This window comes from Portunus trituberculatus, chromosome 12 (genome assembly GCF_017591435.1).
Source record: "Portunus trituberculatus isolate SZX2019 chromosome 12, ASM1759143v1, whole genome shotgun sequence".
NCBI classification, from domain to species: Eukaryota; Metazoa; Arthropoda; class Malacostraca; order Decapoda; family Portunidae; genus Portunus; species Portunus trituberculatus.
Window position 1 is genome coordinate 7533817 of NC_059266.1, and position 11022 is coordinate 7544838.

General features: G+C 42.3%; 1 protein-coding gene across 1 annotated transcript in view; it reads right to left on the reverse strand.

The window, feature by feature from the left end:
* Nucleotides 1-3528: 3528 nt before the first annotated feature.
* Nucleotides 3529-11022, reverse strand: part of LOC123502623 (roundabout homolog 2-like) — a 162048-nt gene continuing 154554 nt past the window's right edge. The window contains 1 exon segment of the mRNA XM_045251787.1: nt 3529-3665. The gene's annotated coding sequence lies outside the window, so the exon portion shown is untranslated.

Genomic DNA, 11022 nt, shown 5'->3' on the forward strand with positions numbered 1-11022 from the left:
AGCCATTAATCTGCCTCCATAGACCCTTCCTAATGCCAATAAACTCTAATTGTACACAAATCTCAAGGTAAAAATGTGTCTCTACTGAAGCAATTGAGTTACAAGTTATATAATAAAGGTGATACATGAGATTATTCAGGTAAGTAATCATAATAGGAAAAGAACAATAAGGGATCTGTGCCCATATTCTCAAACTTTTCTGTACTTCACCTCCACTATTTCAAAAGGCTTTATTTAAATTGACACAAGTTTTTTAATGTATTTTTACGTTTCTAGAGGCAGAGTGACAAGATTTCTACATTACTAACTGGAGAAACACTCTTGAAAACCCCGCTAATCATCCCTGCGGCCTTGAAAAACAATCGTGGGGGAGAGAACAAAGTGTTTCTGAATGAGGTGAAGTGCCTTAAGGAATATAACAAGATTGATGTCACTTTTATATCTCTAAAGAATGTTGGTAAAAAGTTTTAATCTCCTTAGTAAAGAATAAAAACAAAACGGTATCAAGTGAGGTATTGAAGTGTCTTGAGGGTGACATGGCTTTATATCTAATGAATGTCAATATCAAAGCTTTAAATCACCTGTCATAAAGCTTACCACCATGCAGCTCTTGTATATCCATCAGGACACCTCATGCATGCTGCTTTTAAATCTCTACAATATAACAAGAGGTAAAGAAATAGGATAGGACAAGAAATAGAAAAATGGCTAGGATAAGGAATAGAGAAATAGGAGGAAAAAAAATAGAGAAATAGGATAGGATAAGGAATAGAAATAGGATAGAAGGAATAAAGAAATAGGATAATAGGATAAGGAACAAAGAAATAGGAAATAAAAAGGATAGGACGAGAAATAAAGAAACAGGATAGAGCAAAATAAAGAAGTAGAATAGAATAAGAAATAGGACAGCACAAGAAATACAAGTGGATAGAAGAAATAAAGAAATATGATAGAATAAATAAAGAAATAAAGTATCTGGTGAGGGAGTGAAGTGTCTTGAGGGATACAATACAGCTGATATGGCTTTATAGCTAATGAATGTCAATATCAAAGTGTTAATCCCTTCAGTACCATAACGTGCTTCCATATTCATTCTGGTGACTATTTGGTGATTTGATACAGCTTCAGAAACTTATGTGGGGGGATTAAAATAGTGAAGAGTGTGGCCATTAATCTTCTGACCTCCATAGACCCTTCCTAATGTCAATAAAATGGTCTAATGGTACACAAATCTCAAGGTAAAAATGTGTCCCAGTACTGAAAGGGTTATAATAGTGAAGACTGTGGCCATCATTCTTGTAACCTCCTAATATCAATAAAATGGTCTAATGGTACACAAATCTCATGGTAAAATTACATCCCAGTACTGAAGGGGTTAAGTTCCTCTGATAAAGCTTATTACTATGCAGCCCTTGTGTATTCATCAGGGCACCTCAAGCACGCCCTCTGAGTTGCAGCGTGAGGGCGGCGGTGAATAACGGGTGACCTGACCTGTGACCTGACCTGTCTTGCCATCGCGCGGTTGACCATGGGTGACTGGTGCCTCCACTGGGCCTGGGAGGTGGGGGGTACTGGGTGCTGCTGGTGGTGGTCAGGTGGGGGGTGCTCGGGAAGGGGCGGGGGGTTGTGCTGCTCCCAAGGGGGGATGTACCCACGCTGCACCACTGGGTGAGGCTGTGGGGGGCAGTGGGTGAGATCAGGTGGTGGTGGTGGTGGTGGTGGTGGACACAACATGCAACACTCACACCAACACTAGTAATTTGCTTACATTTATTTATTTACTTTTTTTATGTAAGAGAGGAGGACCGGCCAAGGGCAACAAAAATATAAAGAAAAAAAAGGCTCACTCAGTCGCCAGTCTCCTTACAGAGCCAACAGAATTAGCCAAAGGATAGGGACAAAGGCATTCTTCTATATAAACTGTCTAAATAATATTATAATGTTTCTTTTTTTTTTTTTTGTCACTTTGTCGTGTCTCTGTGTTTTGTGTGGCATGAGAGGAGTGTGGGTTAGTCATTACCATGAGGAATGTGAATGGTGGAAAATGAGTTATGTGACAAATGTGAATGATGGAAGATTAGTTGTGTGAGGAATGTAAATAGTGACAAATGAGATACAGCAGGATTACTATAGCTAAAAATTAAGTTATGCCAGATATACAGGAACTGAAAATCTAGTGATGGCAGAAACACAGCAGCTGAAAAACACAAGTTATGGCAGAAATACAAAAGACAAGAAAAGAGCAAAGCAAGAAAATAAAAACAAGAAGAACTGACAAACTAATGGCAACAACACAACAGATGAAAAAAAAAAAAAAAAAAAAAAGACAACAGAAACACAAAGATGAAAAATGAGTAAAATAAGAAAAAAAAAATAAATCAAAATAAAATAGAATAAAAAATATATATATATAACTAAAAAAAAAAATAAATAAATAAAATAAATAAATAAATAAATAAACAGCAAAAGATTGAGAATACTGCGAGGAATGCGAGAGGCAATAAGCGCTGCAAACCTGCTTAGCGTTGAGTGCGGGGGAGAGTGCAGGCTTGTACAGCTGTTGCTTCTTAAGAGTGCAATACACCACCAGGTTATCATCAGGCTGTGAGTGAGTGACGGCAGTGTTGTCCCCATACATGCTTCCCCCATACACTGGGATGTTTGGCTCCACTTTCTCGCCCTGTTAGGTTAGGTTAGGTTAGGTTAGATATACACAGTGCAGTAAAGAGTAAAGGGCAAGCCAAACTTTCTTGCCCTGTTGGGTTAGGTTAGATACATATGCAGTAAAGGGCAAGTTTGGTGCGGTAAAAGAATGTAAGGTAAGTTAGGTTAGGTATGTGTGGTGCAGTAAAAAATGTAGGTCAGGTTAGGGTTAATGTAGTGCAATTCATATGTTGGGAATGTTTGCGTTTAAGCAGAAAGCAAGTTAGAGAATAAATCATGGATGCTTTTTTTAATAAGTTCGGTGTTAACTTAAGGATTTTATTACTTAAGTACGAAGAAAGGTAAAAAAGTTAGTGAAGTGAGCTGTGAATGCTTCTTTTTCAGGTGAATGCTAACTTTAATTTGTACGAAGAATAAAAAGTGATCTATATAAACTTGGGTAATTCTACACTTCCTTCCTAAACTACCTCTTAATTATTTTGCCTCATTTCTAGGAGTTAATGAATACTGTGATACATTTCAAAGCTATGAATAAAACATAAATGTCTTGAAACCACCTCTGCTGTAACAAACAAATAAAAAAAGTACGTAAGACAAAAATAAAAACAAAAACTAACATACAGAAACTCCCTCTTTCATAAAAAAAAAAAAAAAAAGAGCTCAAAGCAAATACAAAATAGACAACTGAACATCAACACCACCACCACCACCACCACATCTCTGACTCACATTCCTAGCACGGAGGATGTTAGTGGTGGCATAGGCGACGGGGGTGCCGGGGGGTGCCTGCTGCAGTGCCTGGTGTTGCTGCGGCATGAGGGGGGCGCCGGGGCCATCCACCTCAGCATAGTCGGCCGGCATTGCATTGAGGTTGAGCAGTTTCTCTGGCGTGGTGTCGTTCTTGTCGTCGGTGTTGGCGGAGGACGACCCCCAAGGCCCCCTCTCTATCCACAGTCCACCCGTCATTGTTCCGTTGACCCCCCGCCCGTCCATCTTGTAGCCTGTGGAGGAAGAGGAATGAGTGTGTGAGAGGGCAGTGTCTAGTTAGGGAGAGGGAGAGAGAGAGGGAGTGATGAGTGCGATGCTTAAAACTTGAAAAAAAAAATAAATAAATAAAATAAATAAATAAATAAATAAAATAAAAAATTAAGAGGGTAAAAGAAAAAGAAAAAAAAAAAAATCCCTGTCCACTGTCTATCTTGTAGCCCAAGTGAGTGTGTGAAAGGTGAGTGAGGGAGTGAGAGTGAAGGGAGTGTGATACTTAAACTTGAAAAAAAATGGGTGAAAAAAAAGTGCCTCTTGTAGCCTGAGTGAGTGTGTGAGAGGTGAGTGTCTTGTTAGGGAGAGGGAGTGAAGAGAGTGCAATTAATGGCCAGTCTTCACTATTTTAATCCCCCACATAAGTTTCTGAAGCTGTATCAAATCACGGAATAGTAAGCAGAATAAGAATGAAAACATGTCATGGTACTGAAGGGGTTAAGGAAAGGAAGTGAAGAAAGTACAATGCTTAAAACCTGAGTGAGAGTGTGAAAGGGGAGTTAGGGAGAGGGAGAGGGAGTGAAGAGTGAGAGTGTGAAAGGGGAGTTAAGGAGAGGGAGAGGAAGTGAAGAGAGTGCAATACACTTGAAAATCCCAATAATTTCCACTAGACCCATTAAAACTATTAGAAACATGAAAACACACTTGAAAGACCCAAATAACTTTCTCTAGACCAGGGGTTCTCAACCTGGGGTACGCGTACCCCTAGGGGTACGTGAGAGGAATTTTTTGGGTACGTGGCGGGTTTCTCAAAATGCTTCAGTTTTAAATAGCAGCAAATTCGTTTGTAGTATACAATGTGTCCTTCACTAGAACCAGGACACGTTAACAACGTTAACAAGGAAACTCTTGGAGTTATATCACTTGAGAGGAAGCTCTCTTGGATTACAGTTGCCACACAACCTTGCAAACCTATAATATTTGCTCCGATTTCTTATCTTATATGTTATTCACACACACAGTGACTTATTTATCACTGTTACTAGTTACAAGTTGCAACTAGCTGCAAGCAACACTAGTTCACTGCCATAATGATCGAAAATTGTCTGATATAGTTCCTTTTTGGTAAATGCATTGCATGTTAGTCACATATAGTGTCTCCCTGTGAGGTACCAGTTCCTATCGACACTACCTCATAGAAACATACTAATATTAATTAAAAATTGTGTCTGCTCCACATATATAACACAATTTAAACTTAATAAACTAAGTCAATAAACCATGCATTTATTGTTACCCTTCCTGACGCTGCATTGTGGGTAAGGGTACGTGATCAATACTGAAAGACTTCGAGGGTACATCACATTAAAAGGTTGAGAAGAAGAAGAATTAACCTGTGCAGAAGCGAGGTGAAATGTGTGTTAAGGTTCCGTGCTGTCTTAAGTCTCTAGAAATGAAAGATCTTGGTACACCAGACAATTATGTTTTGCTCTATATTATGATGTCAGTCGTATAAACTCAAGTAACTATAAAGAAATACCATGGTAGAATAAGAACAGAAAAATACTGGTAGGAGTAAAACCCTGGCAAATCAATAGATACATCGTAATACAGTGTTTAGAGACGATTACTCTGTACCGCGAGACGATACTGACTCTCTCCTGCGAACACTGAAATTGTGACAGTTTGGGTCCTCTCCTATTGATATTAATCAAAGTATTGCGATTTATTCACAATAGTAATATATTACACTCCGACGGAACACGGGCCTAATGTGTTTGAGATGTGGCATTTTGTTATAGTACATTTCGCTCTATATAGCGACTGTTTAGGACTAAAAAACTGTAGCTTCAGGTAGATATTCAATAATGTTATCTATCGATTTTCAGTCTTAAAGTAGGGAAAATTACGAATATTGATGCATTTCTTTTATAGTCCTCCTTGCTTCTCGAAAAGGTGCACGAATTTAGAAAAGGTTGAAGAACACTAAACTGTACCCTGAAAAAAAATACAGTAAAAAAGATAAGATAAAAATGACCAACATCTCTATTATTATGGAAGCTAATAATAATAATACCAAGACTAATTAAGTAATTCAGAGATAACGAAACGAACGACGATCACGAGAGCTTCCACGATAACAGTGTGTACGATAAGATTTGATTCCAGATTCCTCGATAGCGCTCCGAGTTTCCAAGATAACAATGGCATTCCAGTTTCCTCGATAGCGATGCAAGTTTCCAAAATGACGATGCCTTTCCATGATAAAGATGCCCTTCCAGTTTCCAAGATAATAATGCGAGTTTCCACGATCAAGATGCAATTCCAGTTTCCACGGGAACGATGCGGGTTTCCACGATGTCGATGCGGTTCCAGTCCTCACGATGCGATTTCAAGACACAATATTGAAGTCCACTTGCCTACACAGGTACTGGGACGAACCCTTTCACCCCGTAAGGATCCACCCAACACCCTTGAGTGCGAGTAAAGTGACGCTGCCACCTTCCTGCGCTGCAATTGAAGTCCACTTGCCTACACAGGTACTGGGATGAACCCTTTCACCCCGTAAGGTCCACCCACACCCTTAGGTGCGAGGAGAGTGGCGCTGCCACCTCACTGCGACGCAATTGAAGTTCACTTGCCTACACAGGTACTGGGGCGAACCCTTTCACCCCGTAAGAGTTCACCCCAGACCCGTGAGTGCGAGGAGAGTGACGCTGCCACCTTACTGCGCCTCACACGGGTAGCCATGAGCATAACCCGCCACACTCCACTCCCCAAACACTGTCAGTGAGTCCTTTTCACCCCGTAAAGGACCACTGGTACGGTCAGTGCCTGGCTCATGGCGCACAGCGTGCCCTCGTTCATGGCGAGTTGTTCAGCCCGATGTCATTATAAGCAGAGGTCCTGTACACACCACTCACCACCAGACTCTATGCAAGGAGCCCTTATCACCCCTTAAAGGCCCCTCACGGCATCATCTGATGGACGGTAGACACGGCACCCTGCTTAAGGCGACGCCTTGCCTAGTATGAGGCGCTGCAAGTTGACAACAATCAGTGAGCTTGAAGCCGCGAAGGAAAATGAGTCCACGCTAACAATGGGATTCCACGACAGGTTGCGATTCCAGTGTCCACGGTACAGATGTGTTTGTTGAGGATAACGATCCGTTTATCGAGGCTAACGGTGCGGCGATGGCGATGGCGAAACGATCCAAAGTATTATTACCTACACAGGTACTGGGACGAAACTTTTTACCCAGAAAGGGTCAACCCCAGTCCCGTGGTTATGAGAGCAGTGACGATGCAACCTTGCAATGCCTCACACAGGTCGCCATGAGCAATGACCCGCCACACACCACTCCCCAAACGCTGTCATGAAGTGAGTCCTTTTTACCTAACCTAACCTAACCTAACCTAATCTAACCTAACCTAACCTAACCTAACCTAACGTAAAGGACCACTGGTACTGTCAGTGCCTGGCTCATGGCACACAGCGTGCCCTCGTTCATGGCGAGTTGTTCAGCCCGGTGTCATTATAAGCAGAGGTCCCGTACACACCACTCACCATCATATTCTATGCAAGGAGCCCTTATCACCCCTTTAGGGCCCCTCACGGCACCATCCGGTGAGTGGTAGACATTGATCTCTTGCTTATGGCGACCCTTGCCTAGTGTGATGCGCTGCAAGTGGACGACTAGTAGTGAAGCTTGAGGCCACCAAGGAAAAGCAGGACCTGCAGCCAGTTCCTGCCTTGGGCCCCAGGCCGGACCCGACGGCCACCTCCTTCCCCCGTGCGGCGCCCAAGGCCGTCACGGCCCTCAAACATCTTTAGGCCGAAAGTTCTCAATCGTCGTTTTAATTTTGATTCGAATATAAAATCGTCGATGGTAAATGAAAAATAGCTTTGGTGTGAAAGTGTGCAAGAGTTAGCTGATTAATGAAACAAGGTGAGGCAGCTTTGCTCCGGAGTATTTAGTGTACTTTGCATGTTGCTGCCGTGAATGTGTACGTGTTTGTAGGTAACTGGATAGAAACAGTAGACCAATGGTAGTTGTGTAGCTATTGGGGAACTTTTGAAAATTAGTTAAGCTTCTGGATAGAGTGGATGAGTGCACACAGGTTTGCGTGTCTTATACATAAACTGCCACTTGTAAACATAAATTTTTCTATTTCATGCTCTTAGAAAAAAGCAAACTTAGTTTTCTTTATTTCCCTGATCACAATGACGTGTAAATATCAATGTTTCAATCATAAGGAAACACTAGGAGAGGACCCAAACTCCCGTTGAAGTTGCCAGATTCAACAGATATCGTAATATTTCACAGAAAAGATGGTCAACTGCATATCGTATATTTTTGGATATTCTTTTGTCACGTAAGGAGATATCAAGATAGGTAAAGTATTTCTAAACATGTATCTACGACAAAAAGCGCTATAATAGTAGAGTTAGGTTATAACTATGCATTGTGTTTTTTTATACCATCTTGCTCTATTCCTGGGACAAAATTTACTTCTTCCTCAATTGATAGCTCGAAGTTAGTATGATATTTTCTTTCCTTCTAGGTTAGTAAGTAGACTACAAGACACCATGAACCTATGAAGCCCCGTAAATGAGATTATTTTCATAACTTAGAAATCAAAGTCTGATAATGAGATTGTCTATTGCCAACCAAACCGTTCTGCATAGACGTCTTCAGCGTCATAGAGACCTAATGATGTTAGCTCATGGACAGTGGCCATCCTGACAGCGCGAAACCACAGGGGGTTCATAAGAAGATTTCCAGGGGTACTTAGATAGCTGATCTAATAAAATCCTTTGCAGTGCCATTGCATATTGAGTTCCATGTTCCATGTGACAATACTGGGGGTACTGGTAGATGGTCTTATAACTCAGGGGGTTCTTAACGATAAAAAGGTTGAGAACCCCTGCTCTAGACACTTTAAAAACACTAGAATAATGAAAAACACTCTTGAAAAACCCAATAACTTCCACTAAACCCCTTTAAAATCACTAGGATCATGAAAACACTTGAAAACCCCAATAACTTCCACTAAAATCCTTTAAAAACACTGGAATTATAGAAACTCTTGAAAAACCCCCAATAACTTCCACCATAGCCAGCAAAGACTCAAGAAGAAAGGAACAGGTGGAAATACAGGCTCTTGGAGGACAGAACACACACACACACACACACACACACACACACACACACACACACACACACACACACACACACACACACACACACACACACACACATCTTGAAGGAAAATACACCTTTTTTTTCTACTTTTTTTTTCTTATCCTCTTTCACCACACCATTAGACCCTCTTACTCTCTGAAGCAGCTTGTATTCTCCTCCTCCTCCTCCTCTTCTTATTCCTCCTCTTTTCACTTCAGCTTTTTAATGGACTCATGATCTGTCTTCTTCTTTTTCCTGTTTTTTTTTTCCTCCTCTTTAATTTCCCTGCCTTCCTCCTCTTCTTTCCTTTCTCTATATTTTAACATACTTGTGGTCCTCTTCTTCCTTCTCCTTCCTCTTTCTTCTCTCATTCACCACCTCTTCTTCCTCCTAGTCTATCCTCCTCCTCCTCCTTCTCCTCTCTTCTTCTTCCTCCTCCTCTTCTTCACCCTTACCACCTCTTCCTTCCCTTCCTAATTTTCTAACAAGCCATACACCCCATCCTCCTCCTCCTCCTCCTCCTCCTCCTCCTCTCTACCACCCCTTCCTTCTCTTCCCTAATTTTCTAACAAAGCCATACCGAACCCTTCTTCTCGTCATTCCTTCCTTTATCCTCCTCCTCCTGCTAGTGGTGGTAGAGGTGAACCAGACAGCCTCACCCAGCCACCCAGGACCCCGCCACCCAACAGGACCCGCCAGCAGTGAGGTAATGTGGCCAGAGACTCAGGAGAAATTAAAGTGAGGCAAAGGTCCCCCTGACGTGGTTACAAGACGCCCCCTTGCTGAGAACTGAGCCTACACCACCACCACTCCACCACCGCCACTGTCACTGCCTGCCAATGAGCTACAGACACTCAGAGAAATAGACAGACAGACGGACACACAGGTAGATAGATAGATAGATAGACAGCCACATCCATTAGACAGGCAGGCAGGCAGGCAGGCAGACACTCACACAGACACACAAGGAATAAGCCAGAGAGAGAGAGAGAGATACACTTGTCAAATCAAACTGAACAAACCATTCATATTCTCTCTCTCTCTCTCTCTCTCTCTCTCTCTCTCTCTCTCTCCTCCTTTTTTCTTTTCCTCTCCTTCCTCCTCCTTTCCCTCTTTCTATTGTTCTTTCCCTTCCTTCGTCTTCCTCCTCCTCCTCCTCTCCTTCCCGTCACCCTTCTATTGTCCTTCTCTTCCTACCTCCTCCCCCTCTTCCTCCTCTCCTCCTCTTCCTCCTCCTTCTCCTCCTTTTCCTTCAAGAGCCTTCGAAGACTCCATATTGTAATGTCCTCCTCCTCCTCCTCCTCCTCCTCTTTCAGACTGAGAGGGAAGACATTGAGGGAAAACGGTTAGTCCACCCCCCCCTTCTCTCTCTCTCTCTCTCTCTCTCTCTCTCTCTCTCTCTCTCTCTCTCTCTCTCTCTCTCTCTCTCTCTCTCTGCCCTGGAGGGAGTTTGTCAATTGGATTAGCATTTCTTTCTCTCTCTCTCTCTCTCTCTCTCTCTCTCTCTCTCTCTCTCTCTCTCTCTCTCTCTCTCTCTCTCTCTTCTTTCCTCGTTACTTACTTCATTCTTCCATCTTCTGATACGAGGAGGAGGAGGAGGATAAGCAGAAGAAAGAGAAGAAAAAGAAAAACAAAACGCAGATGAAGAAAAGCGGAGAGAGAGAGAGAGAGAGAGAGAGAGAGAGAGAGAGAGAGAGAGAGAGAGAGAGAGAGAGAATATTCCCTGGTGGAGGAGGAGAGAAGATGGCTCCCCTCCTCCCATTTCTCCCCTCTTCCTTCTCCTCCTCCTCTCCCCTCTTCCTCCCTCCCTCCCCAAATTTATGATACTTTTCCCCTCTCTTCTAATCGATACATTAAAACCAAGGCACGATTCCCTCCCCTCGTCTCCCCTTAGCTCCCATTACCCCTCAAATCTCCCCTCACCCATTACCACCCCTTACCCTATACCTTTAAAACACTTTCCTTTATTCCCCTTACCTCTTAGTTTCCCCTTGTATTAGCTGCCTTTTCCCCATTAATTTCTCTTACCCATTACATTCTCCCCTTATTCCCTTGCTAACTTTTACCATTAACTCTATTTCCCCTTACATGTATTGATTTATCTCCCCTTAACTCTAAAAACTATTAATATTTCTTCAGTTTTTCCCTTTAACTTCTTATTTCCATTTCCCCTTAGAGTGTAAACCCATTAACTT